Source organism: Aquarana catesbeiana, linkage group LG09 (genome assembly GCF_042186555.1).
Source record: "Aquarana catesbeiana isolate 2022-GZ linkage group LG09, ASM4218655v1, whole genome shotgun sequence".
In the NCBI taxonomy this organism is placed as follows: Eukaryota; Metazoa; Chordata; class Amphibia; order Anura; family Ranidae; genus Aquarana; species Aquarana catesbeiana.
In genome coordinates this window covers 6,470,174-6,498,067 of record NC_133332.1, presented here as the reverse complement: position 1 = coordinate 6,498,067, position 27,894 = coordinate 6,470,174, and the positions used below count along the sequence as shown (strand labels likewise).

At 45.5% G+C, this 27,894-nt stretch overlaps 1 protein-coding gene across 2 annotated transcripts in view; it reads left to right on the top strand.

Annotated features, from left to right (window-relative positions):
- Window positions 1-1,561: 1,561 nt before the first annotated feature.
- The window catches only part of ZDHHC9 (zDHHC palmitoyltransferase 9), an 88,150-nt gene continuing 61,817 nt past the window's right edge, over window positions 1,562-27,894 (top strand). Inside the window, exon 1 of one of the 2 annotated variants that reach the window (XM_073598103.1) lies at window positions 1,562-1,891. The gene's annotated coding sequence lies outside the window, so the exon portion shown is untranslated. Of the gene's footprint in view, window positions 1,892-1,951; window positions 2,098-27,894 lie in introns of those variants that run through there. The other variant, XM_073598104.1, reaches the window with a different exon arrangement.

The following is a 27,894-nucleotide window of genomic DNA, read 5'->3' as shown; positions in this document are numbered from 1 at the left end:
CCACCCCATCTCCACCCCATCCCACCTCACCCCACCACCACCTCCACCTCCACCCCACCTTACCCCACCCCACCTCACCCCACCTTACCCCACCTCCACCCCATCCCACCTCCACCCCACCTCACCCCATCCCACCTCACATTAACCCCACCTCCACCCCACTTCCACCCACCCCACCCCACCTCTACCTCACCCCACCTCCCCCCACCTCACATTAACCCCACCCCATCCCACCTCCAACCACCCCATCCCACCTCCAGCTCTACCCCACCTCATCCCACCCCACCTTCACCTCTCCCCACCTCCCCCCCACCTCACCTCCACCTCTACCCCACCTCATCCCACCCCACCTTACCCCACCTCCACCTCCACCCCACCCCACCTCCACTTCACCACCACCCCATCCCACCTTACCCCACCCCATCCCACTTCCACCTTCACTCACCTCACCCCACCCCATCCCACCTCACCTCCACCCCATCTCACCTCCACCCCACCCCACCTATACCCCACCCACCCCAACCCACTTCCACCCCATCTCACCTCCACCCCACCCCACCTATACCCCACCCACCCCAACCCACTTCCACCTCCAACCACCCAACCTCCCCCAACCTCACCTCCACCCCACCACACCCCACCCCATCCCATCTCCACCACACCCCATCCCACCTCCACCCCACCCCACCTGTCCCACCTCCACCCCACCCCATCCCACTTCCACCTCCCCTCACCTCACCTCCACCCCACCTCACCCCATCCCACCTCCACCTCACCCCACCTTCCCCCACCTCATATTAACCCCACCCCACTCCACCTCCCCCCACCTCACCTCCATCTCTACCCCACTTCCACCCCACCCACCCCATCCCACCTCCACCTCCACCTCACATCCACCCCACCCCACCCCATCCCACCTCACATCCACCCCACCCCACCCCATCCCACCTCCACCCCATCTCACCTCCACCTCTACCCCACCTCAGCACCCCACCCCACGCCACCTCCACAACCACAGCACCCCACCCCACCCCACCTCAAAAATGTAGTTTAGGGAAGGCACTCGGGTCATTACTATCACTTGTTACATTCTTGTTAACCCCATTGTACTACGCTACAGGATATGATGGTGATATATAAATTAGTAGTGATAATAATTATGGTGAAAGTAAAAAATAATAATAATAATGATAACATGATAATAATGATAATAATAATAATGACACAAATAAAATAAACCAATAATAAAAAATAATAAAACAACAAATAGTGAAATTAATATTATTTATAACGATGATCAAAATAATAATAAAAATAATAATAAAAATTATAATAATAAAAGTTATAACACTGGAATAAATAATAATAATAATAATAATAATAATAAAAAAGTGATAATAATAATGGTGCAAATAATAATAAAAAAGATAATATTAATGTTAAAAGCAATATTAGTAATAATAATGATAATGAAAATAATAACATTAATAATAATAATAATAATAATAATCATCATCATGATAAAATGATACAATAATGACACAAATAAAATAAAGCCGATAAGAAATATTAATAATAACTTTTTTATGACACAACAGATAGACTAATGCAGTGAATGGTAAGCGCCTGAGCCCAGCCCCTCCCCCCGGTAGGTGGGGTCGTGCAGTGATTGGTCGCCTCCAGAGAACTCTTCTCCTCCTAGGACCCGGAGGTTGATCGCGGACTGGCACAAATCTCGTCCAATGGGGAGGGAGAGGGGCGTGTCGGAGGATCGGATCGCTGGTAGGACGTAGTCAGTGTGGGGGTGTGACGTCAGAGGGGTGAAATGACAGAACTGAGATTACCCGGAGAAGAGCGGGGATGAGGAGGAGGAGGGGTCCGGGGGCTGCAGGTGAGGAGATCGGGGGGGGGGCGGGGTGTGGACGAGGATTATTGGGGGGCCATAGCCGTGCACGCGCTAGAAGTAAAACAATGTAATGGCCCGGGAGCGCGCAGAGTGGAAGGGAGGCGCGTGCACGGGGAAGGATGGATGGAAGGGAGCGCGCGGACAGTGATTGATACATTGTATGGAGGAGAGAGGAGAGGATACATCCGGAGGTGAGGGGAGGACAATGGACCATACGGGGGTCCCACCATAGAAGGCCGGGGGGAGGGGGGCAAATGTCTGATCACACCCCATCCCCCCCCCACCGACCACCGCACAATGGAGGATCTCCCGGATCACACCCACCGCCCCCCCCCCCCCCCCCCCCATATACCTACCAATTATATCCCCCCATCTACACACCACCCGACCCTCCTTCCCTTCCTTCTATACTTCACTCTCCATCCAACCATCCATCCATCCATGCTTCTTCCTGTCCTTCCCTCATTCATTGTCTCTCTTCTTCCTTCCATTTATTTATTCCTTCCCTCTTTTCCTCCCCCTCCTCTTTAATTTTGTCTGTCCTTTTCTTTTCTTCCTTCCTCTTTCTTCATCCCTTTCATTTCTTCCTTCCTTTCCTTGTTTCTTCATTTCCTTTCTTTTCATTCTTTATTTCCTTTCTTTCCTTCCTTCCTTTTCTTCTTTCCTTCCTTTTCTTTCTTTCTTTATTTCTTTTTTTCCTTCCTTCTTTCCTTCTTTCTTTTCTTTACTTTCCTTCTTTACTTCCCTTTTTTTTTCCTTCCTTCCTTTCTTTTCCTTCTTCTTCTTTTCCTTCTTCTTCTTTTCCTTCTTCTTCTTTTCCTTCTTCTTCTTTTCCTTCTTCTTCTTTTCCTTCTTCTTCTTTTCCTTCTTCTTTCTTCTCTTCCTTCCTTTTCTTTACTTCTTTCCTCCTTCTTCTTTTTTTTCGTTTTTGCTTTCCTTTCCTTTCTTTATTGAACCTTCTTTCCTTCCTTCCTTTCCTTTTTTTACTTTCCTTCCTTTCCTTCTTTTCTTTCCTTCTTTCCTTCCTTCTGTTTTACTTCTTTCCTTCCTTTCTTTTCCTTTCCTTTCTTTCTTTCCTTCATTTCCTTCTTTTCTTTCCTTCGTTTCCTTCCTTTCCTTTCCTGCTTTTCCTTCCTTCATTGCTTTTCATTCCTTCCTTGCTTTTCCTTCCTTCTCTTCTTTCATCTCTTCTCTTTTTTTCCTTTTTTCCTTTTTTCCTTTTTTCCTTTTTTCCTTTTTTCCTTTTTTCCTTCTTTCCTTCCTTTCCATTCTTTCCTTTCTTTACTTTCCTTCTTTACTTCCCTTTTTTTTCCTTACTTCCTTCTTTCCTACCTTTTTCTTTACTTTCCTTCTTCTTATCCTTCTTCTTCTTTTCCTTTTCTTTTCCTTCCTTTCTTTACTTCCTTCTTTCCTCCTTTTTCCTTTTTTTCATTTTTTCTTTCCTTTCCTTCTCTCTTTCCTTTGCTTTCCTTTCTTTACTTCCTTTCCTTTTTTATTTTACTCTTTTCCTTTTCCTTCCTTTCCTTCCTTGCTTTTCCTTCCTTTCCTTCCTTGCTTTTCCTTCCTTTCCTTCCTTGCTTTTCCTTCCTTTCCTTCCTTTTGTTCTTTCACTCCCTTCTTTCCTTTCTTTACTTCCTTTTTTCATTTTTTTTCTTTACTTTCCTTCCCTTTCTTTACTTTCCTTCCCTTTCTTTACTTTCCTTCTTTCCTTTCCTTACTTTCCTTCTTTCCTTTTTTTACTTTCCTTCTTTCCTTTTTTTTACTTTCCTTCTTTTATTTTCCTTTTCCTTTCCTTCTTTTCCTTCTTTTCCTTTTCCTTTCCTTCTTTTCCTTCTTTTCCTTTTTTTTTCCTTTTCCTTTCCTTCTTTTCCTTTTCCTTTCCTTCTTTCTTTTCTTTTTTTTCCTTTCATTCTTTCATCCCTTCTTTCCTTTCCTTCTTTCCTTTCCTTCTTTCCTTTCCTTCTTTCCTTTCCTTCTTTCCTTTCCTTCTTTCCTTTCCTTCTTTCCTTTCCTTCTTTCCTTTCCTTTTTTCCTTTCCTTTTTTCCTTTCCTTCTTTCCTTTCCTTCTTTCCTTTCCTTCTTTCCTTTCCTTCTTTTTCTTTCTTTCCTTCCTTCTTTTTCTTTTCTTTTTTCTTTTCCTTCCTTCCCTTTCTCCTCTCGCACTCTCTCACATTCCTATCACAGTGACTGGTTCTCTTGATCAGGCCCCTCCCACCCACAGACACCTTCACTTCCCTCCCCCCACCACTCCATGCACCTCCCAGGATGCAGTGGTTGGGCCTTGTCGGCCAATCACCAGGCCAGAAAGCTATCATGTGAGGTAGGGGGCGGGTCATTAAGGGTGTATAGAGCTTACACAGGGGCTATCTGAGCACAGAGCTTGCAGACAGATCAGTGGGGGGAACACCGGGAAGGAACAGGTGGGTGTAGGGGGGGAGGGGCCCAATAAAGAGAACCTGTCATGTCTCCCAGAATGGGCCCAATATTAATCTCTTTAGAATATCTCATTTAAAAGTCCAGCCAACCACAAATCAGTATTAGAATTTCGGGGGGGGGGGATTCACTCTCGGACATCTTAGAATATTCAGGGACTCCAGCCATAGGATCTCCTCTCCACATTCCCTGCCTCTGTTCCTGCATAATGGAAAATCAATTCTAAGTTCTCCTAGAATGGCGTGGCTCACGGCGGGTGTGCGGACCTGGGAGCGCCGTGGTGGAGATCTCATTACTGGAGTCCCTGAGGACATGTCAGAGATTGTCACATGGATTAACTCCTCCGCGATCTAGGAAACCCTGAAACAGCAGATTTTGGGTGGACTGTCCCTTTTAAAGTGGGCGTGTCCTTCATTGTACTGTGGTGGTTGATGGGACTGGAACGTATAGGTAAAGTGGAGGCCGATATCTGACTACCAAATACACCGGACTGAACCGTTTTTTATTTTTTATTTTTTTTTAATATACATATCGTAGTCTTTGTAACACTTTGTACGTTGCTACAGGATGTGATGGTGCTATATGCAGCAGTAATGATGAATATAAGCTCAGGATGAGGTGTAGTTGGTCCCTGGTGGGGTTTGTGTTGTGTCTTCTGATCGGGTCACTCATTACGTTGTGCTCATTGTAATTTGGTGTACGGTGCTACAGTATAGGATGGTGCCATATACATTAAAGCGATCAATATAAGATCAGAGCCAGTGCAGTGATTGGTTCCTAATAGAAGGTGTAGCTGGGACCCCCGGGAGTCATTGGTTTGCGTCTCTCCTCCTCTGGTCACTTGTTACATTGTTGTGTTATTTGTGAGGATAACTATCATCTCAGGAATATATACACCTGCTTTAGGGTCTCTGATATATATATATATATATATATATATATATATATATATATATATATATATATATATATATATATAATTTATTGTGTGTATATATAACATACTGTACAAACAAAAATGTAGTTGAGGCAGCACTTGGGGTCATTACTATCACTTGTTACATTCTTGTTAACCCATTGTACTGCGCTACAGGGTATGATGGTGATATATAAATTAGTAGTGATAAGCTCAAAGGTGTGTAGCGATTGTTTCCTTATATATAAGATGTAATTGGAGAGGTCCATGGTGTTATTAGTTCTGTGTCACTTACATTATTGTTACATTGTTGGATTCTTTGTAACTCATTGTACTGCACTACATGATATGGTGGTGCTTATATATATATATATATATATATATATATATATATATATATATATATATGATAAACTCAGAGGTGCTTCACTTTTCATTCCTTTTTATATAAGATGTAATTGGGGCGGTCCTTGGTGCCGTGTCTCCTGTTCAGCACCCTTGTTACATTGTTGGATTCTTTGTAACCCCATTGTACTGCGCTACAGGATATGTTGGTGCTATATACTGTATATAGTATTAATGATAAGCTCAGGAGTGTGTGCTGATTGTTTCCTTTTTATATAAGGTGTATTTAGGGAGGTCCTCGGTGTCATTAGTGCCGTTCACCGTGTCTCCTGTTCAGCACCCTTGTTACATTGTTGGATTCATTGTAACCCCGTTGTACTGCACTACAGGATATGATGGTGCTATATATAGCAGTAATAATTAGCTCCGAGGCGTGTTGTAATTGTTTCCTTATGTAAGGTGTAGTTTGGGGCGGTCCGTGGTGTCATTAGTGGCGTGTCTCCTGCTCAGGTCACCTGTTACATTGTTGTCTCGGCTCCGGTTGGGTGTGATGTGTAATCAGCTGGTAGAGCAATTCTGGGGAAAAATTAGAATCGCAATTTGTTTGTTTTTTTTTTTTTTTTTGCTTAGAATAAAGATCACGATTCTCGCAGTGTAACATCATCTTTCACATTATACAAAAAATTTTGGGCTAACTTTACTGTTTATTTTTTATTCATTAAAATGTATTTTATTTCCTAAAAAAATTGCATTTAAAAGACAGATGCCTAAATAAAGTGTGACATAAAATATTGCAACGACCACCATTTTATTCCCTAGGGCAAGGGTGTCCAAACTTTTTAGAAGAGGGCCAGATTTGATGAAGTGAACATGCGTGAGGGCCGACCGTTCTGCCTGGCATTCTTTGAAATTAAATTAAATGCAAATGAAGTAATACGAGAATTCTCCTGCCTTTGTGGCTGTGTGTGGTGAAGAGTCTAACGATGAGGTCGGGCGTGTTGTTTGGATATACCGTATTGGTCGACCTACAACACGCACCTTCACTTTAAGAAGGAATTTTAAGGAAAAAAAAAAATTTTAAGTAAAGAACTGTGAAGCAAAATAAGGGTCAGTGCCCATTTACGGCCTCGGGGCATTGCCACTGAGTGCGGCCTCGGAAGGGACTGGGAGGGGGGCGGGATGAGCGCCAGCAGATTACATACAGGAGAATCTCCTGTTTACTCGACGGCCTCTTTAATACAAAGTCCCGCCTCCTACGATGGACAGAACAGTCGTTCAATGCCAGCCCAGGAGACGGGACTTCCTATTACAGAGGCCGCCAAGTAAACAGGAAATTCTCCTGTATGTAATCTGACGGCGCTCGTCCTGCCCCCCTCCCTGTGTTCTCCGAGGCTGCCAGAATGATAAATACGATATATATCTTTTGTGGCCCCCTAACGCATCCCCGAGCCCTGCGCAGCTTTTGGGACTTCGTTGGGGGGCCACAAAAGAGAGATATCTCTATATATAATCTCCAAATTACCAGTGGGGGCCCCATTAAACCGGAACGTGGGCCTAACTTTGAACATGCCTGCTCTAGGGTCTCTGCTTATAATAAATAAATTAAAAAAAAAAAAATATATATATGTATATATATATGTGTGTATATATATATATATATATATATATATATATATATATATATATATATATATATATATATATATATTATGTGTTTGGGGGTTCTAGTTAATTTTCTAGACAAAAATAATGATTTTAACTTGAAACCAACAAGTGTCAGGAAAAAGGTATTTAAGATCGCAAGGGGGAAAGAATCGAGATCTCGATTCTTAATGATTAATCATGCAGCTCTATCAGCTGGATGTGTAGACAGAGCAACGTGCGACACTCCACATTGCTGTGATTACCGGAGCCAGCCAAGGCATGGAGGGTAGAACCAGAGTGCTAGTTGATGACCTCCCTTCCTTATTGTAGGACCTGCCTGCCTTCCCTTATTGTAGGACCTGCCTGCCTTCCTTTTTTATTGCCTACCTTTACCATACCCTCTGAGCTGTCTGTACAGGTAGGATTTGCAGCTTCTTTTTTTCCTGTTCATTAAATTGCGGGTGTGATGAAATCTTACGTCCGGATTCTTTCTATCTGTCATCTCTTGGTACAGACTTCCTGTTATGAGATCTTTTGTTACAATGACATTGTACGGTGTAATTTTATGAAATATAATGTGTATATATTTATATTTGTGGTTTTTTTTTTTCTTTATAAACACTTTAATTCTGGGGATGACTGGAAACGATACATTTTACAAAACCTGAAAGTTGTATAAAAATACACATTTGTAATAATAACCTTGAATACAATGTATCTCCTCATCGAAGAGCCAATCCAATCCGCCTTCAGTAGCTCTATACTGAATAAATCTCATTTGTATTGGATTGAGACGTGCTGTAATGGCAACTCTTTTGCTTGTTGTAGATCCACATAGAATTTGATATAAGCGTTGCTAAAGTAAAAAAAAAATAAGGGGGGGGTTGCCCCCACTGTCTTATTTCCAATATTATGATCTTTGTTTGCAGTACTGTGTGGCACATACGTCATACACGAGGTCCATGGGCCGGATCCGTCCTGCCAGCCCTGGTCATGTGGCCCTTGCACCCAGGTATGCAGTTGGAACGTGGTGGGCGCTCGCCTTCCGCTGTCTCTTGTAAGCACAGAAGCCTTCTTTGTTTAAAAAGGGAAGATTTTGCTTTCAGTGGCTCTTTGCTTTAACAGATCCCTGCACACGCTCGCTGTGGGGCATGGCAGAGACAGATCTACGGAATCCGAGAGCCATCTGCCTACACTGCCAGGAAGAGGGGCCTACACAGGGAGATACTGGAGCCGGGCCAGGTAGGAGAGAGTAGATATTCTAGGAAGCTTTGGGGGGTTGCATGCTGTGCATAGTACGCTCTAGAGCCCTGCACCTTGTACGTAGCGCGCGCTCTAGAGCCCTGCACCTTGTACGTAGCGCGCGCTCTAGAGCCCTGCACCTTGTACGTAGCGCGCGCTCTAGAGCCCTGCACCTTGTACGTAGCGCGCGCTCTAGAGCCCTGCGCCTTGTACGTAGCGCGCGCTCTAGAGCCCTGCGCCTTGTACGTAGCGCGCGCTCTAGAGCCCTGCACCTTGTACGTAGCGCGCATTCCAGAACGCGGCCCCCTGTAGGTAGCGGGCGCTCCAGAACGCGGCCCCCTGTAGGTAGCGGGCGCTCCAGAACGCGGCCCCCTGTAGGTAGCGGGCGCTCCAGAACGCGGCCCCCTGTAGGTAGCGGGCGCTCCAGAACGCGGCCCCCTGTAGGTAGCGGGCGCTCCAGAACCCTGGCCCCCTGCACCCTATATGAAGCGAAGCCTGCCGCCTGCAAACTCTTTTTAGCGTACTCCTGCCCCCTGCTCGTCTCTTCAGATTTTCCCATAGGTGTTCCCCAATTGAGTTCAGATCAGGAGACTTGGCCACTGAATCCCATTCACCCGGTTCTTCCTTAGAAACACAACAGTGGCCTTAGATGTGTGTTTTGGATCATCGCCATGTTGGAAAAAGTGCACGACGACCCAGGAGCACGGAGTGATGGTAGCATCTTCTCTATCAATATAGAGCAGTACATCTGTGAATTCATGATCCCATCAATGAAATGCAGCTCCCCGACACCAGCAGCACTCATGCAGCCCCACAGAAGGACACGGCCACCACCATGTCTCACAGTAGGCACCATGCATTTTTCTTGGTACTCCTCACCTTTGGGACCCCATACAGTTTTGAAGCCATCAGTTCCAAAACCATTTATCTTGGTCTCATCACTCCAGAGTACAGAGTCCCAGTAGTCTTCTTCTTTTTCAGCACGGGTCCTGGCCAATTCTAGGTGGGCTTTTTTGTGCATTGGGCTCTAGGAGAGGCTTCCTTCGTAGACGACACCCATACATGCCATTCCTCTTCTGTGTACGTCGTATTGTGTCATGGGAAACAATCACCCCAGTTTGGCTTTCTACTACTTTAGGGAACCGCAGTGAACTTGAATGGTGATTTTCTTCAACCCTTCTCATCAGAAGACGCTCCTGTCAAGGTGAGAACTTCCCTGGAGGTCTCTGTGAGATGGTTGCAGCTCCATCTTTGTTACATTTTTGTATCACTTTTTTGCTCCAGAATTCTGACTGATAAGTAAAACTTTGCTGATCTTCTTGTAGCCTTCACCATTCTTGTGTAAAGAAATGAAATGATTTTCTTTCTCCGGCCTTGTGACATTTCTCTTCCATGTGGTGCCACTGCTGACACCATGAAATGGGCGGAGTTTTCTTTAAGTAACGCCCCTTTTATAATCACCTGTCTGCTGGACAAATGTTTCTAATGAATAACTACACTCACCTGTAGGTGAGTTCTTGTTAATTAGGATTTTGTTGTCAAAGGCCGGGTTCACATGTACGGCCGCGGATTTGTGCCTGGGGTCCGGTGCGTGTCTGGTCACTGGTTCAGGTCCAATTTGTCAGAAAAAGAAAAATCTGTAGGGGTGTACTCATTTATGCGCAGCTCTGTGTGTGTATATAGAAAGAGATAATGGAGAATATATATTACTATCACTATATATATTTTAACTGCTTGCCGACCATCTACCGTAGATATACGGCGGCTTCCCTGTGCAAAATCACGCACAGGTGCGTGAGTTTGCACTTCTGTCTCTGGGGCACGCATGCGCACTGCCAGCCCGCTCCCGCTGTGATTGGACACAGCAGGGAGCCAATTAGCGGGTTCAGCAGACTCTCTCTGTCCGCCAGGACCCGCTGATCGTTCCTGAGTGGCAGAATGGCGGTCTGCCTATGTAAGCAAGGCAGATCGCAAGGACTCCCTAGGAATTTTTTTTTTTAACCCTTTGATCGCCCCTGATGTTAACCCCTTCCCTGCCAGTGTCATCAGTACAGTGACTGTGCATATTTTTAGCACTGATCACTGTATTAGTGTCACTGGTCCCCAAAAAAAAGTGTCAAAACTGTCACTTAGTGTCGCTGATTGCCTCCATTAATAGCAAGGACAAGAAAATGTCCATAAAAATATCCCATAGTTTGTAGACGGTATAACTTTTGCGCAAAACAATGAATATACGTTTATTGGGATTTTTTTACTTTATTTTTTACCGAAACTATGTAGCAGAATACATATTGGCCTAAGTTGATGAAAAAAAATATGGATTTTTTTTTTTTATTGGATGTTTTATAACAGAAAGTAAAAAATTATATATACTTAATTATTTTTTCAAAATTCTCTTTTTTCTTTCTTTCTTTCTTTCTTTTCTTCTTTTCTTCTTTCCTTTCTTCCTCCTTCTTTCTCCTTCTTTCTTTCTCCTTCTTTCTCCTTCTTTCTTTCTTCCTCCGTCTTTCTCCTTCTTTCTTCCTCCGTCTTTCTCCTTCTTTCCGTCTTTCTCCTTCTTTCCGTCTTTCTCCTTCTTTCCGTCTTTCTCCTTCTTTCCGTCTTTCTCCTTCTTTCCGTCTTTCTCCTTCTTTCCGTCTTTCTCCTTTTTTCCGTCTTTCTCCTTTTTTCCGTCTTTCTCCTTTTTTCCGTCTTTCTCCTTTTTTCCGTCTTTCTCCTTTTTTCCGTCTTTCTCCTTTTTTCCGTCTTTCTCCTTTTTTCCGTCTTTCTCCTTTTTTCCGTCTTTCTCCTTTTTTCCGTCTTTCTCCTTCTTCCTTCTTTCTGTCTTTCTCCTTCTTTCCGTCTTTCTCCTTCTTTCCGTCTTTCTCCTTCTTTCCGTCTTTCTCCTTCTTTCCGTCTTTCTCCTTCTTTCCGTCTTTCTCCTTCTTTCCGTCTTTCTCCTTCTTTCCGTCTTTCTCCTTTTTTCCGTCTTTCTCCTTTTTTCCGTCTTTCTCCTTTTTTCCGTCTTTCTCCTTTTTTCCGTCTTTCTCCTTCTTTCTTTCTTTCTCCTTCTTCTTTCTTTCTTTCTTTCTCCTTCTTTCCGTCTTTCTCCTTCTTTCCGTCTTTCTCCTTCTTTCCGTCTTTCTCCTTCTTTCCGTCTTTCTCCTTCTTTCTTTCTTTTCTCCTTCTTTCTTTCTTTTCTCTTTCTTTCTTTCTTTCTTTTCTCTTTCTTTCTTTCTTTCTTTCTTTCTTTCTTTCTTTCTTTCTTTCTTTCTTTCTTTCTTTCTTTCTTTCTTTCTTTCTTTCTTTCTTTCTTTCTTTCTTTCTTTCTTTCTTTCTTTCTTTCTTTCTTTCTTTCTTTCTTTCTTTCTTTCTTTCTTTCTTTCTCCTTCTTTCCGTCTTTCCTTCTTTCATCTTCTTTTTTTTTTTTTTTAAATAAAAACCACAGAGGTGATCAAAAAGTTTTTGATCACCACCTCCTGTGGTTTTTATTTTTTGTGCTATAAACAAAAAAAAGACCGACAATTTTGAAAAAAAAAACCCAAAAGAAAGGTCTTTGGGAAAAAAGTTTTATTTGGGTACAGCATCGCACAACCGCGCAATTGTCCAGTTAAAGTAACGTGCAAAAAAATGGCCTGGTAATTAAAGAAGGGGGGGGGGGGTAAATCCTCCGGATATGAAGGGGTTAAACAAGTAGTTCCCACTCATGCTATTATGGGCTGTGTGGCCGCCATATTCCTGTGTTTTAGAAAAGGAGAATTTTATTAGCAGTCGTGGCTCACAGGTGACAAGCCGCCCCGGGAGCTGCAGTGCAGAGGCCTGCGCAATCAGCAGATAGGGAAGAGTCCCGTGTGCTCCTCTCCCTTCCTAGCACAGCGTCCCCTCCGAGCTTCCAGCTCCTGAATCAATTAACGGCCCAGGCCGGGTGTAGGACGGCTGCCAGCGGGAGCGTCATCACTCGCAGCGGCTCGGAGTAGTAGACGCATCAGGCTGTGCTTACTAGAGTGTGCCGGACGCGGAAACGGCTTCCCGGCAGATGTGCCGCGGTGATGAGCGCCAAACTGATGGCTCTTCTCACCTCTTTCACGCTTGGGGAATTCTTGTGTAAAGGATAAACTAGACATGAGGCTTAAATCTCCTGTCAGCAAAAAAATTAAACCTCTGAAGACCAGGCCGTCCTTTCTCGCTCACTCGTGTGTGTGTGTGTATTTGTGTATGTGTGTGTGTATATGTGTGTATATGTGTGTATATGTATGTATATATAGATATAGATATAGATATATATATATATATATATATATATATATATATATATATAGATAGATAGATAGATAGATAGAGATATATATATATATATATAGATAGATAGATAGATAGCGCAAAGTGTCATTACTTCAGTGTTGTCACATGAAAAGATAGAAGAAAAGATTTACAAAGATGTGACTGAGGGGTGTACTTACTTTTGTGTGATACTGTGTGTATACCCGCTGAGGGTTTTGTATTTCTGTCCATTCAATCCTGAGATTTACACAGCTCTGTCACATATAGGGATGTATTAAAAAAAGAAAATGCACATACAGAGGGGGAAAATTTAATGATTGTCTCCCCTGCAGATTGTGTAGATTTGCCCCCTTACATGGAAATGAAGGGTCTATAATTTTTATCATAGGTGTATTTTATATGATAGAGACAGAATATCAACCAAAAATCAAGAAATAACACATGATACAAATGTTATAAATGGAGTTGCAGTTCAGTGAGTAAAATAAGTATTTGATCCCCAAGCAAAACATGACTTAGTAGTTGGTGGAGAAACCCTTGTTGGTGATCACAGAGGTCAGACGTTTCTTGTAGATGGTGATCAGGTTTGCACACATCTCAGGAGGGATTTTGGTCCACTCTTCTTTACAGATCTTCTCCAAATCCTGAAGGTTTCTTGTCTGTCTCTTGACAACTCGAAGTTTCAGCTCCCTCCATAAATTTTCTATAGGATTAAGGTCTGGAGACTGGCTAGGCCACTCCATGACCTTAATGTGCTTCTTCTTGAGCCACTTATTTGTTGCCTTGGCCATATGTTTTGGGCCATTGTCATGCTGGAAGACCCATCCATGACCCATCTTCAGTGTTCTGACTGAGGGAAGAAGGTTCTCATCCAAGATTTTACAATACATGGCCCCGTCCATTGGTCCCTCAATACGGTAAAGTCGGCCTGTACCTTTAGCTGAGAAAAAGCCCCAAATCATCATGTTTCCACCTCCGTGTGTGACTGTAGGGATGGTGTTCTTAGGGTCATAGTCAGCATTTTTCTTCCTCCAAACACGGCAAGTCGAGTTAATGTCCAAGAGCTCATCTGACCACAACACTTTCTCCCGAACCTTCTCTGAATCATTTAGATGAGTCCTTTCTAGCAGAATAGGAGACCTACTTTTTCAGGTTTTGTCCCTTCTCCTCCAGCCTGTGATTGTAAAGTGAGAGGAAAAGCAGCAGACCGATGAGCTTCTCTGTTGGCCTGCTCTCTCCTCCTACCAGCATGCTCTTTGTTGGCACATGAGCCCTGCAGGACAACTATTTTTGGCCCCTTTTTCTTCTTCCTCTCTCCTAGTCTCAGCTCTGTTGTACAGTGGATTGCAAGAGGCTGATATCAAGCCAGATTCAGGCGCTTACACTGCTTGAATAAATATAAATTTTATAAACAATCGTGTCATTGAGCCAATCAGCCGATAGGCATTTGTCTGGTAGATCAATATGGTGCAGTGTACAGGTTGTTCCCTCTTGCTATACTTGATTGTTACTTCCCTTTCTTTCCCTCAATGCAAGTCCGCCAGTCTGTCAGTCAGCGGCTCTCTGCTCTCCCCTCCAGCACTCACTGGAGCGCTGGGTTGTGGAGGGGTGGGAGCAAAGTGCTGAGAGGTGGGAGCATCTTGCTGAGAGGCTGGGCTGTGGAAGGGGCGGGAGGGGCTTGCTAAGGGGCAGGAGGGGCTCGCTGAGAGGCTGGGCAATGGAGGGGGCGGGAGGGGCTTGCTGAGAGGCTGGGCTGTGGAGGGGGCAGGAGTGACTTGATGAGAGGCTGGGCTGTGTAAGGGATGGGAGGGGCTCGCTGAGAGGCTGAGCTGTGGAGGGGGTGGGAGGGGCTCGCTGAGAGGCTGGGCTGTGGAGGGGGTGGGAGGGGCTTGCTGAGAGGCTGGGCTGTGGAAGGGGCAGGAGGGGCTTGCTAAGGGGCAGGAGGGGCTCGCTGAGAGGCTGGGCAATGGAGGGGGTGGGAGGGGCTTGCTGAGAGGCTGGGCTGTGGAGGGGGCAGGAGTGACTTGCTGAGAGGCTGGGCTGTGGAGGGGGCAGGAGTGACTTGATGAGAGGCTGGGCTGTGTAAGGGATGGGAGGGGCTCGCTGAGCTGTGGAGGGGGTGGGAGGGGCTCGCTGAGAGGCTGGGCTGTGGAGGGGGTGGGAGGTGCTCGCTGGGATGTGGAGAGGGTGGGAGGGGCTCGCTGAGAGGCTGGGCTGTGGAGGGGGTGGGAGGGGCTCGCTGAGAGGCTGGGCTGTGGAGGGGGTGGGAGGGGCTCGCTGAGAGGCTGGGCTGTGGAGGGGTGGGAGGGGCTCACTGAGAGGCTGGGCTGTGGAGGGGGTGGGAGGGGCTCGCTGAGAGGCTGGGCTGTGGAGGGGGTGGGAGGGGCTCGCTGAGAGGCTGGGCTGTGGAGGGGGTGGGAGGGGCTCGCTGAGAGGCTGGGCTGTGGAGGGGGTGGGAGGGGCTCGCTGAGAGGCTGGGCTGTGGAGGGGGTGGGAGGGGCTCGCTGAGAGGCTGGGCTGTGGAGGGGGTGGGAGGGGCTCGCTGAGAGGCTGGGCTGTGGAGGGGGTGGGAGGGGCTCGCTGAGAGGCTGGGCTGTGGAGGGGGTGGGAGGGGCTCGCTGAGAGGCTGGGCTGTGGAGGGGGTGGGAGGGGCTCGCTGAGAGGCTGGGCTGTGGAGGGGGTGGGAGGGGCTCGCTGAGAGGCTGGGCTGTGGAGGGGTGGGAGGGGCTTGCTGAGAGGCTGGGCTGTGGGGGGAGAGGGGCTCGCTGAGAGGCTGGGCTGTGGAGGGAACAGGAGGGGCTCGCTGAGAGGCTGGGCTGTGGAAGGTGTGCGAATGGCTTGCTGAGAGGCTGGGCTGTGGAGTGGACGTGAGGGGCTCGCTGAGAGGCTGGGCTGTGGAGCGGGTGGGAGGGGCTCACTGTGAGGCTGGGCTGTGGAGGGGACGGGAGGGGCTCACTGAGAGGCTGGGCTGTGGAAGGGGTGCGAGTGGCTTGCTGAGAGGCTGGGCTGTGGAGGGGGTGGGAGGGGCTTGCTGAGAGGCTGGGCTGTGGAGGGGGCGGGAGGGGCTTGCTGAGAGGCTGGGGTGTGGAGGGGGCGGGAGGGGCTTGCTGAGAGGCTGGGGTGTGGAGTGGACGTGAGGGGCTTGCTGAGAGGCTGGGGTGTGGAGTGGACGTGAGGGGCTTGCTGAGAGGCTGGGGTGTGGAGTGGACGTGAGGGGCTTGCTGAGAGGCTGGGGTGTGGAGTGGACGTGAGGGGCTTGCTGAGAGGCTGGGGGGTGAGAGGGGCTTGCTGAGAGGCTGGGCTGTGGAGGGGCGGGAGGGGCTTGCTGAGAGGCTGGGCTGTGGAGGGGGCGGGAGGGGCTTGCTGAGAGGCTGGGCTGTGGAGGGGGCGGGAGGGGCTTGCTGAAAGGCTGGGCTATGGGAGGGGCTCGCTGAGAGGCTTGGCTGTTTAGGGGGTGGGAGGGGCTCGCTGAGAGGCTGGGCTCTGGAAGGGATGGGAGGGGCTCGCTGAGAGGCTGGGCTGTGAGAGGGGCTGGAAGGGCTCACAGAGAGGCTGGGCTGTGGAGGGGGCGGGAGGGGCACGCTGAGAGGCTGGGCTGTGGAAGGGGCTCACTGAGAGGCTGGGGCTGTCCAGGCATCTAGGTGGATCCCAACTGTAAAGTTGGACCTTTCCCCAGCCTGGACTGGTTAAATGATCACAGCAGTGCAGATCGAACTTCACTCCTCTGATCCATAGAAGTGCAGCCAAGAAAAGCTTTGGCCATACTTCTCCTTTCATTCCTATACTCAAGTGATCTCCAAACGACAGCCTCCAAACCATGGCCCAGTGGCCACGTTTGGTCTGCTGCAAGATTTTATATGGCGCAAAGCTAGGGTGAGTGGCGTATCCTCAGTATGTACAGCACAGACGCAGCACAGCGGAGAAATGTGGTGTTTCCCTGGATCAGCGGCATTCGGGGCGGGTGTTTGAAGGACCATTGTTCCAAAGGTGCAGTTGTCCTTTGTACTGTATTTAATTCTAGAACCAATAATGTCATCTATTTAGGTTACCAGTCCTTAGATGTAATGGTTACATTAGGTTTCTTGGGGTCTTGTAGTCCTCAGAACACTAGATGGTCAGGGTCATGTATTTCTCAGAACAATAGATTGGGTATGGCCGTGTATAGTTGAGCGGGGTCCTGTATTTTTTCAGAACAATAGCTGGACTGGGTTCTGAAGTCCTGAAGAAGAATAGATGGGTGGGATCCTAAAGTCCTCAAAACAGATGGCTGAGGAGCGGTAGTCCTCAGAACAATAAGACCATTCAGACACCATTCAGACACCCCCAGGCAGAGAGAGTACTGGAAATCAGATTTCTGGCAGGGTCAACCAGTATTTTTTTGTATTTATGGAACATCATGTATAAAACAAAGCATTTTTGATGGTATATTTAACAGACCAAAAGAGAGAAAAAATCAAAAAGCCTTCCAACGGAAGGTAGTCACCTGCATCATTCCATCACATGGCCTAAAAATTAGAGAATTATTCCTGATTTTAGAACAGTGGGCAGATCCATGAAAATTATTCCTTAGCCCTCATCAGTGCAGTATATGCAATCATGGCTTCTGTGATGTAGGGCAGGGGTACGGAATTAATGGAGGTCCAGCCACTAAAATGTTCTTCCAACCAAGGCCTGAATCTCAAGCCTGTGGTAAAGACCCATTTTAGTAAACCGTGTACCTGAGGGATAAGTCCCTGTAGGACTTATCCATCAGGGGACGGGAGCTGGGCGGAGAAACTTGCTGAAGAAGGCGTGGCGCACAAGTGACATCACTGGTTGCTAGGATGTCGGCGATCCTAGCAACCAATGACGGTAGTGCAGCAGGGATCTCCCGCTGCAGACTGGTGGGCTGACGTTCCAGACAGGGAGGTCACTAGGTTCAGAGGCCAGACCGCGTTCTGCCACATAATGAAGGCTGGTGTAGGGCTTGGAATCCTGGGGGCACCGATTCCTTTGGAGGGCATTTTATTTGCTTTGATCCTTTCATCATAACCTGTATTGTTACATTGACTCAAACAATGTATATACTGTATATAAGCATGCACAAGTGAAGGCCTGGCATTATGTTGGGCAGTGCTGAGATAAGAAATCGCACCTCCCATAAATCACTCCTCAATATTTGTCATTTCACAGTCTGTGTTTATGACGAGGAACAAGGTCACGAGAGGCGGAGGGAATGTAATCTGACCGCATTCTTTATTACATTATCAGAATCTTCATCTCCATAACAGAGCAGAGAGGATGAGGAGCTGGAAGCTAAAAAAATGCTCGTAAAATGGAACGTGGTTATTATATGGTGATGAAAGCTGCTGAATGTTAATGGAAGAGAGAGTGCTGGGTCTAAGAATAAAAAAATAAATTTATAACCAAAATAGCTGAACGACTTAATCAGGCTGTTGGGAGCCTGAGGTTTCACGGTCCTGCCGCGCCCAGGTAGAGGGGTGTTTATTTTTTTTGCACATACTTCTCGGTAGTGGAGCATGGTGAAGAGCAATCCTAGTGTTGGCAAAGTACAGGGTCACATTAAGCTCGTGTATGTAAAGTCCTCAAACCCTTGTCCTACATTATAAGCCGTCATAAGCCCCAATGCTTGACAGAATAAATACGTACTAGACATTCTGTGGAACCCTAGAGTTAAATTATATGTTTCTAGGGGTTCCTTGATCTATAGATGACCATCTTCCAGTGATGGTGCCCACCTTGTTCCAGGGCCAACACCACTTGGCAAAGCCAACAGCATGACACCACTGCTACTTAAATACTTATTAATAAATACTTATTATTATATATATTATTATTATAACCCAGCCATACTCAACCGAGGTTCTAGGGAACCCAAGGGTAACTTCTTAAAGGTTTTTGCCTATTTCTGGGGCCAGTGCCATTTGGTAGAGCCAACAAATCCACACCATTGCTTGCTAAAATAAATACTTATTGTAACCCAGCCATTCTCAACCAGGGCTCTATGGAACACTTGGGCTCCTTTAGAGGTTATTGGGGAGGGTCTTGACCTATAGCTGGTAGACTTCCCATCTAAATGTGCCTGTGCCATTTGGCAGAGCCAATGGGTTGACACAACTACTTGCCAGAAAAAAGTACTCATTATATCTCAGCCAGTCTCAAGCCAGGTTCAGTAGAACTGTAGAGTGTCTCCCATAGGTTGCTAGGGGTTCCTTGGGCTGTTGCCATTTGACATATCTTCTAAAGGTGCTTGCTTAGTTCTGGGACTACCACCACTTGGCAGAGCCAACAGCATTACACCTCTGCTTGCCAGAATATGTACCTTTTCTTTCAAGGTCCTTCTCAACCAGGGTTTTGTGGAACTCTAGGGTTCTTTCAGAGGTTTCTAGGGGGTTCCTTGACCTTTTAGCTAATAAGACCTCCCACCTGATGGTGTCTGCTTGGTTCTGGAGCCAACACCACTTGGAAGAGTCACCCAACATTATTTATTTATTTCAGGTACTTATATAGCGCCGTCAATTTACGCAGCGCTTTTTACATATACATTGTACATTCACATCAGTCCCTACCCTGAAGGAGCTTACAATCTAAGGTCCCTAACTCACATTCATACATACTAGGGACAATTTAGACAGGAACCAATTAACCTACCAGCATGTCTTTGGAGTGTGGGAGGAAACCGGAGTACCCGGAGGAAACCCACACAGGCACAGGGAGAACATGCAAACTCCAGGCAGGTAGTGTCGTGGTTGGGATTCGAACCAGCGACCCTTCTTACTGCTAGGCAAGAGTGCTACCACTACACCACTGTGCCGCCCATACATTACACCAATTGGTGTTTTTCCATCTCCTGGTAGCATTCTGACAACCACCTAGTTCTAGTTACGTAATCCCACCCTTGGTGTTAGGAAGCCTGCATAGGTGTAAATCCTATTTACATGGCTGCAGGTGTGAATTATTGACAAATACTGGGGCAGAGGTGTTAAAATGGCAATAAATGTCGGACAGATGGGAAGTCTCCACCCCTGTTCAATGATAGTTCCGATATGATCTAAATGGCTTCTTTCACGCTTCTTGAGCCATTTGTCTTCGCTGTCCTAAATTTGCTCCTCACTATCCCTGAAATTATGTCCCTTTTCCTTAAGGTGTAGGAGGACTGCTGAGTCTTCACCTGTAGAGTTTGCCCTCCTATGTTGGACTATTTGCTTGTTGAGAGGTCTTTCTTACTGGTCTTTCTAATCGTTCCTACCCTGCACTATATAACCCTTGTGCTTGGTTGTTGGGTCTTTAGGAAGGAAGCCTCTGTCTCAGTGTATTACTGGGCTTGGAAGACCCAGGGATGAGATGTTTGTTAAAGAACCTTCATAGTTTTCCAACACTCCCAGCTACATACGGGGTGAATATATTACTCCACATGTTCTGCTTCTCCTCTCTGTTCAATGGTCCAGTGCTTTTGCTTGACCTTGAGGAATGGTTTATGAAAACTCCAGCCTGGGTAGCCATCAACTTTAAGGCCTTAGTCAATAAACTCCCCATCGTGTTATCCTATGTGTCCATGCACACATAGGCTGTTATCAGCAGTTTTTGGCTGGGGCATTTTTTGGCTTTAAAAAATACCCCAAACTAGTGGGTTCTGAGAGGAAGTTTTTCAACGGTTTTCAGCTGTAAAAACACTCTGCCGTCAAACGCTGATAAACGCCGTTAAACACTCAAAAACTTGGCTCACCAGCGTTTTTTTTTTTTTTTTTTTTTTACGTTTTTTTGATCCATTGGAATAAAAACCCGCGGGTGTTTTTGCACATTTTTGTACAGTGTTTTTAAAGCTTTTTTGAGCTTTGGTGTTTTTCTAATAGCCAATAAAAATAAAAAAGTAATCTATTTCATTTATGTTCTTCACTTTTTTTTTTTTTCATTAGTTTTTCTTTATTACTTATTAATTTTTCTTTTTCTGAGGAGTTTCTATATCTATTCTATTAATTATTTTTCTTCTTTATTTAATTATTTTTTTTAGATTTTGGCATTCGGGTTAAAGTGATATTAAAATCTTGTGTGTATTATTTAAATTAAAAAAAAAAGTTGCTTACCTGCTCTGTATAATAGTTTTGCACAAAGTAGCCTAGACCCTCCTCTTCTCGGGTGCCACGCCGGCGCTCCTGGCTCCTCTCCATTCACACACACAGCCGTGGCTCGGCCTTGCCTCCTCCATCTCCTAAATGGCTCACTGGCTGTGATTGACAGCAGGGGCTCAGGTAAGTATTAGGGGTGGTTGGGTCATAGGGGGAGGGGGGGGGGATAGCTACTGCACACATATTCTTTACCTTCAGGCATGAAGGTAATAAAACCTTGTGCCTTTACAACCACTTTAAGGGTTTATTTATTTTTGGTTAGGGGTTAGATAATTTTTATATATTTTATGATTATTTTATTTACTATGCATTTATTGAATTAGATTTTTTATTTTTATAATAAATTATTGCATTTGAGCAAAAAAAGTGCAAAAAAAAGCACCATTCTGCCCAAATCGAGCTACAAAACGCTCCGGTGTGAATGGGGCCTCCAAAGTTCTCCTGAGACGTCTTTTGGACTTTGTGTTTTGTTACTATCTCTCCTACTTTCTCATCTCGGTGAGTTCTAATAATCCCCAATTTGTGTTCCAGTTTGGTGTTGGGAGTTCAAATAGCAGGTACTGGTCTGGGTGGGTTTCCTGTAGACCACAATGTCCCGGTCACCCCCCTTCCTTGACACGTAAAAAACACACAGTTCTAAAATAATAATAAAAAATGATTAGATAAATATTTCATTTTCTGACTGCTGTCAGTAGGCCCCACCAGTACTCTGTACGAAGGTTTCCTGTCTTTGTGTTCTTTGAGCTCTGTAGGATTCTGGTGTTTCTGATGTGGGAATGTGAGTTGTGTTTATGTTACTTTTTATCCGGAAGTCAGTGAAGTGTGTACCTGCTTGTGTGCAAACTTGCAGCTCACGCGAAAGCTGTCCTTGTTGACCTTCATCACTGGCTGAGCCTTTACATTGATCTTCATTTACTCCCAACAAAGCTCTTAATTGCTCGTTTAGGTCTAGGCTAGGGAAACAATATGGGTTCGTTCACCCTAGTGGTTGCGGGCGGTAAAACCTGCGGTTACCCCCCCCCCCCCCCCCTACTGCTACCCCCTTTAGCTGCTGAAGCAGTGACCGAATGTGTACACAAGCTTCGGTTAAGACAGGTATTGGACCCCCTGTCTGCGCCCGCCAAACCTGACCCGTTCAAGTTAATGGGGACACTCGAGCAATGCTGCACGCTAATCCAAGGAGGTGATTCAATGCCTTTTCACCACCTGTCTCTGAAGGGCAAGCCGAACGCAGAACACTCTTCAGAGACCGAAGCAAGTGTGAAAGAGCCCTAAAAGAAGATTTACTTACCAGATTCTCTGCTCCTCTCCGCTGCCGGACCAGTCCCCGTAACATCTTCTTGTCCACATGCTAGCAATCCTTACTACTTACGCCAGAAAAACCCTTAAAATAATTTTTAGGTTTGGGGGAACTCTAAAACTGATTAATTGGTGGCCAGTGGGAAGAACTGCCACCCTTAACAGAAATCTAAAAGATCATTGGTGTCATTCCACTGGCTTTTCCAAGTGGCATTTGCCCTAGAACTATACAGGAACCATCAGATGGGAGGTCAACCAGCCACAGGAGGTCCTAGCAGGCTCCAGCACGCTAATGTTTCACAGAATCTTGGTTGATAATGGCTGATTAAGTGTTTATTCTGGCAAGCAATGTTGCCTTAACATTGGCTTTGCCAACAGACGTTGGCCCCAGAACTAGGCAGACCTCATCAGGTGGGAGGTCAATTGGCCACAGCTCAAGGAAACCCTAGTAACCTCTAGAAGAACCCTAGAGTTCCAAGGAACCTTAGTTGAGAATGGCTGGGTACAAGAAGTATTTTGGCTAGCAGTAATGCCGTGCTGTTGGTACTGCCAATTGGCATTGGCTTTGGAACTGGGCAGGCACCATCCAACCAGCCCCAACTCAAGGAACCCCTAAAAACCTCTAGAAGAACCCTAGAGTTCCAAGAAACCCTGGTTGAGAATGGCTGGGTTACAAGAAGTATTCTGGCTAGCAGTAATGATGTTCTGTTGGCCAAGTGGCATTAGCCCCAGAAATCGACAAGCACCATCAGATGGGGGGGATCAACCACAGCTCATGGAACCTCTAGAAGAACCCTAGAGTTTCAAGGAACCCTTGCTGAGACTACAATGCTTACAATAAGTGTTCTGGCTAGCAGTAATGACATGCTGTTGGTTCTGCCAAGTGGTGTTGGCTCTGGAACTGGACAGGCACCATCTGATTGGGAGGGTTAGGAACCCCTAAAAACCTCTAGAAGAACCCTAGAGTTCCAGGGAACCCTGGTTGAGAATGGTTGGGTTACCAGAAGCAGTAATGACTTGCTGTTTGTTCTGCCAAGTGGCGTTGGCTCTGGTTCTGGGCAGGCACCGTCCGATGGGAAATCAACCAGCCCCAACACAAGGAACCCCTAAAAACCTCTAGAAGAACCCTAGAGTTCCAAGGAACCCTGGTTGAGAATGGTTGGGTTACCAGAAGTAGTTTTTCTGACAAGCAGTAATGACTTGCAGTTTGTTCTGTCAAGTGGTGTTGGCTCTGGAACTGGGCAGGCACCTTCTGATGGGAGATCAACCAGCCCCACCTCAAGGAACCCATAGTAACCTCAGAACCATAAGGTTCCAAGGAACTCTGGTTGAGAATGGAGCAGTTACAATAGCTAGCAGTAATGCCTGCTGTTGGCTCTGCCAAGTGGCATTGGCCCCCAGAAGTTGGGTAGGCACCATCAGATGAGATGGGAGCCATGGAACATTGATTGGTTGAGTTGTAATTTGCATCAGCTTCAAGGTGGACCTTTCGTTATATTTTTGAGTCTGGATAAACAGATTTGTTCCAATAAACCACAACAGAAGATTAGCTCCATTATGGCCATGATGCATGGAAAGGGAATCTCCCCTCAACCTGTATGCGGCTTTATGTTGGAGTATAATGAGGGAACAATATGAGACTTCTGGTGCTCAAAGCCTACAATGGGAGTGAGAGTGGGGGGGGGGGGTGGCAGTGCATGAGCAATTGTCATAGCAAGGCAAAGGTTGGAAGGGGCGGCGATTAAATGTCAACATACCAAGAGGATTGCTATTTGCATGTGGATTCCATTAATAAGCAGAACTGGTTCTACAACAAGTTCAATATCACCATGAAAAACCAAAAGTGTGTGAAGCAGCTGTGACCTTCCAGACAGGTTCTCTTTTCATTGCTAATTATTCTGTCAATGTAATGTTCCCAGGTGTGCATCACACCCCCCCCCCCCCCTTTGCTCAGGTATCATCTGGGGTCTTCATCTACTTCCTGGACTGAGATGCCGGTTCAGAGATGACCCAATCGTGTAAAACCTGAGCAGTTCTTGGCTTCTCTGACACACATCAGCCCCCTGCTGCAGTCGCTCACCTTGCGTTTACTCCAAAGTTACAATGTACAGTCTGATCACTGGGGGAGGGAACTGGACAGGCACTGAGGAAATGACTCCTCCTTCTACAAAGTTAAAATGTACAGTCTGATCACTGGGGTGGGGAGACTGAGGAAATGCCGCCTCCTCCTCCCGGGGGGAGGGGAGACTGAGGAAATGCCTCCTACTCCTCCTCCTCCTCCTTCTACAAAGTTACAATGTACAGTCTGATCACTGGGGGAGGGGAGACTGAGGAAATGCCGCCTCCTCCGGGGGGAGGGGAGACTGAGGAAATGCTTCCTCCTCCCCCTTTTACAAATTTACAACGTACAGTCTGATCACTGGGGGAGGGGAGATTCTGGGGTCTTTGCTAAAAAAATAAAATTGAAAAAAATGTATAATGTTTGGTGGTTCTAAGTAATTTTCTAGCAAGAAAATACAGATTTAAACTTGTAAACAAAAGTGGATATATATATATATATATATATATATATATATATATATATATATATATATATATATATATATATATATATATATATATATATATTTATTAAAAACCTACAATGAAAAGATAGTTGATTATAGAATGTAAATATTTATTATATTGGATCACAAAGAAAATGTGCAAAAAAAAAAAGAAAAAATATATTGTAGAATCGGGCTGCTGAAATATAAGTTATTGTGTTACTTCAACCCCTTAACCCTGGCGCCTCCCGGCCCTTTAAGAGGTTTCTGATTCTAGGGGAGACGGGCGGGGTTTCTGATCATTTGACCACTGTGATTGGCTGTTCACATCCCAATCTCTACTTGCGATCAGTTTTTTTTTTTTTTTTTTTTTTTTTGAACATGTATTGGTATCGGAGCAACCGTAATAGCTAGACATCATGTTTCACCATTATGACTTTTTTTTTGCTCATTCCTGTGGTCCTGATGAAGGCGAAGTTATGTCGTCACCGAAACGCGTTGCCTGCTTTTGTATTGATTTCTAAATTTTTTTTTATTTTTTTTGTATTTTTTTTTATTTTTTTAATTTTTTTTTTTTTATGAACAATTGAATTGCTCTTGGACTCCCTTTTTTAATCCGATCTCGGTTTGGTGCTCCTTTTTTCTCTATTTGATCGCAGGAAGAACATGCGACGGTCGGTTATTTTTGGTCCGTGGCGGAGCGGAAGACGACGTTTTTTGGCGCTGCGTGCCGCTTTAACGCAGCCAGTGAACACGTTGTTGTGGTTTTTTTTTTTTTTTTTTTTTTTTTTCCCATCGCAGAGTTGATTACACGCCTTTGAAACACGAGTCGGCATCGTGCTTCATATTTCCATGGAGTAGATAAATATTTATCCGGGGTGACCTCATGTATTGTGTGTCGGTACTGATAACAGCCGGCTGTGGATTTATTATACGGGTGAAAGCTCGGCTGCTGCTTCTATAGGATGAGGAACTACGAGTCCCAGCAGGCATTGTGGTAGATTAGACCCAGCATCAAATATCATCATTTAAAGAGATCTTAACCCCCCCCCCCCCAAACTAGAGTAAAACGAATCTTAATGCCTAAGCACAATTTTGCAGCTTTGATTTGTGTTCGTTAACCACTTGCGGAACCGCCCATCGTCATTATACGGCAGCGATTTGATGTAATATTCTGGGGTTATGGCAGCAGATGGCTCCCATAACCCCCGGTAACTTTTAAAACGGGGGGGGCGGTCCTCTTCCAGATAAAAGTGGTCTCTGTGGCGGATTCGCCACAAGATCACTTTTATCGGTGGCAGATCCCACCTCTCTCCTCCAGGCTGGAAAAAAAATAAACTGTCTTGGCCGTTCCAGCCGAGTCCCCGGAGGCATTGTTTACTTCCGCCGGCCCAGAGGTGACGTCATAACGTTGCGCACGGACCTCCAAGGGTCATAGAGATGACTGGGTACCATCTGGTCTCCAGAAATCTCTATGCTTAACTTCCGGTGGCGGATTAAAAAAACCTGCCATGCTTCTCACTAAATACCTTGTACTTTATACTTTTCAAAAAGGGGTGAAAATTAAAAAGTTTTATAAATATATATATATATATATAATATATAATTTTTTTTTTTATATATATATTCTTTTTTTTAATTTAATATTTTTTATTTTTTTTTTTTAAACTAAGAAAAACACATTTCAAAATTTTCTCTTTTTTTTTTTTTTTTTTTGTTTAGCAAAAAATTTAAAAAAAACCCAGCGGTGATCAAATACCACCAAAAAGCTCTATTTGTGTGAACAAAATGATGAAAATTTCATATCTGTACAGTGTTGCTTGACCGCGCAATGGTCATTCAAAGTGTGACAGCGCTGAAAGCTGAAAATTGGCCTGGGGTAAAAGGGGGTAAAAGTGCACGGTATTGATGGGGTTAAATTTGTGAGTGTCTGTGAAATAACCCTATGTTTTCTATAGGCGAGACTTTGAAGTCTCCCTATAGGTCATCAGTTTAGTGTTACGGAGGTCTTGTGCTAGAATTATCGCTCGCACTCCGGTGTGCGCGGCGATATGTTACATGTGTATCGCCATTGGCGTTTTCATGTTTAGGCGCCTCTGACGTGTGTGTTTTATGTGCGTATACGTGGGGAGGGGGGGGCTAAAAAAAATTTCACAGGTCGATTTTACAGGCTTGGGTGTAACCTTTGTTTAATTTCTTACTTAATTTTTTTACTTTTTTTTTTTTTTTTTTTTTTTTTTGTGACAGGTTCTCTTTAATGAGACCTCCCAGGGTCATCCAGGGTGCATTAAGTCCTTTCCCGGCCAAGCTGGCCGGGGACACTGACGGGGGTGGTGCAGAAGTTTTACACATCTCTTCCAGGTCAACAACAAGAGCATGTCCGCTCGGCTTCCTCCCCTCTAACCAGCAGCACCCGCTATGCTGGTCCCAGGCCCACAGATGGGCAAGCATGTGTGACATACGGACCTGGCAGCGGAAAGGCTTAATGAGGGTCAGGAAGATACCCCACACAGGTGTGGGATTATACTTGCATGGATAGCGCAGACTTTAAAATCCGATCACCGTGAGGTGTGTCAAGGCAGATGTTGATTGTCTAAGAACAGGATGGTAGGAAGGTGGTTGAGGAACCACTCTGTTCTGGATCCGTAATCCCATCCTATGATGTCTACATAGGTGGTAATCCTAGGCTGAAGATATGAACTCGCCAGGTAACACCTATGCAAGTACTCCACACTCTCCAGATCTCAATGAGAGGATCCTGGTCAAGAGAGCTTACAATCGTAATCGGAGGTGGCAAGTGATAAAATACAATTATAACTGTGCGGGGGATTAGTTACATAGTAGGTGAGGTTGAAAAAAGACACAAGTCCATCAAGTCCAACCTATGTGTGTGATTATGTGTCAGTATTACATTATATATCCCTGTATATTGCGGTCATTCAGGTGATTATCTAATAGTTTCTTGAAGCTATCAATGCTCCCCGCTGAGACCACCGCCTGTGGAAGGGAATTCCACATCCTTGCCGCTCTTACAGTAAAGAACCCTCTACGTAGTTTAAGGTTAAACCTCTTTTCTTCTAATTGTAATGAGTGGCCACGAGTCTTATTAAACTCTCTTCTGCGAAAAAGTTTTCTCCCTATTGTGGGGTCACCAGTACAGTATTTGTAAATTGAAAT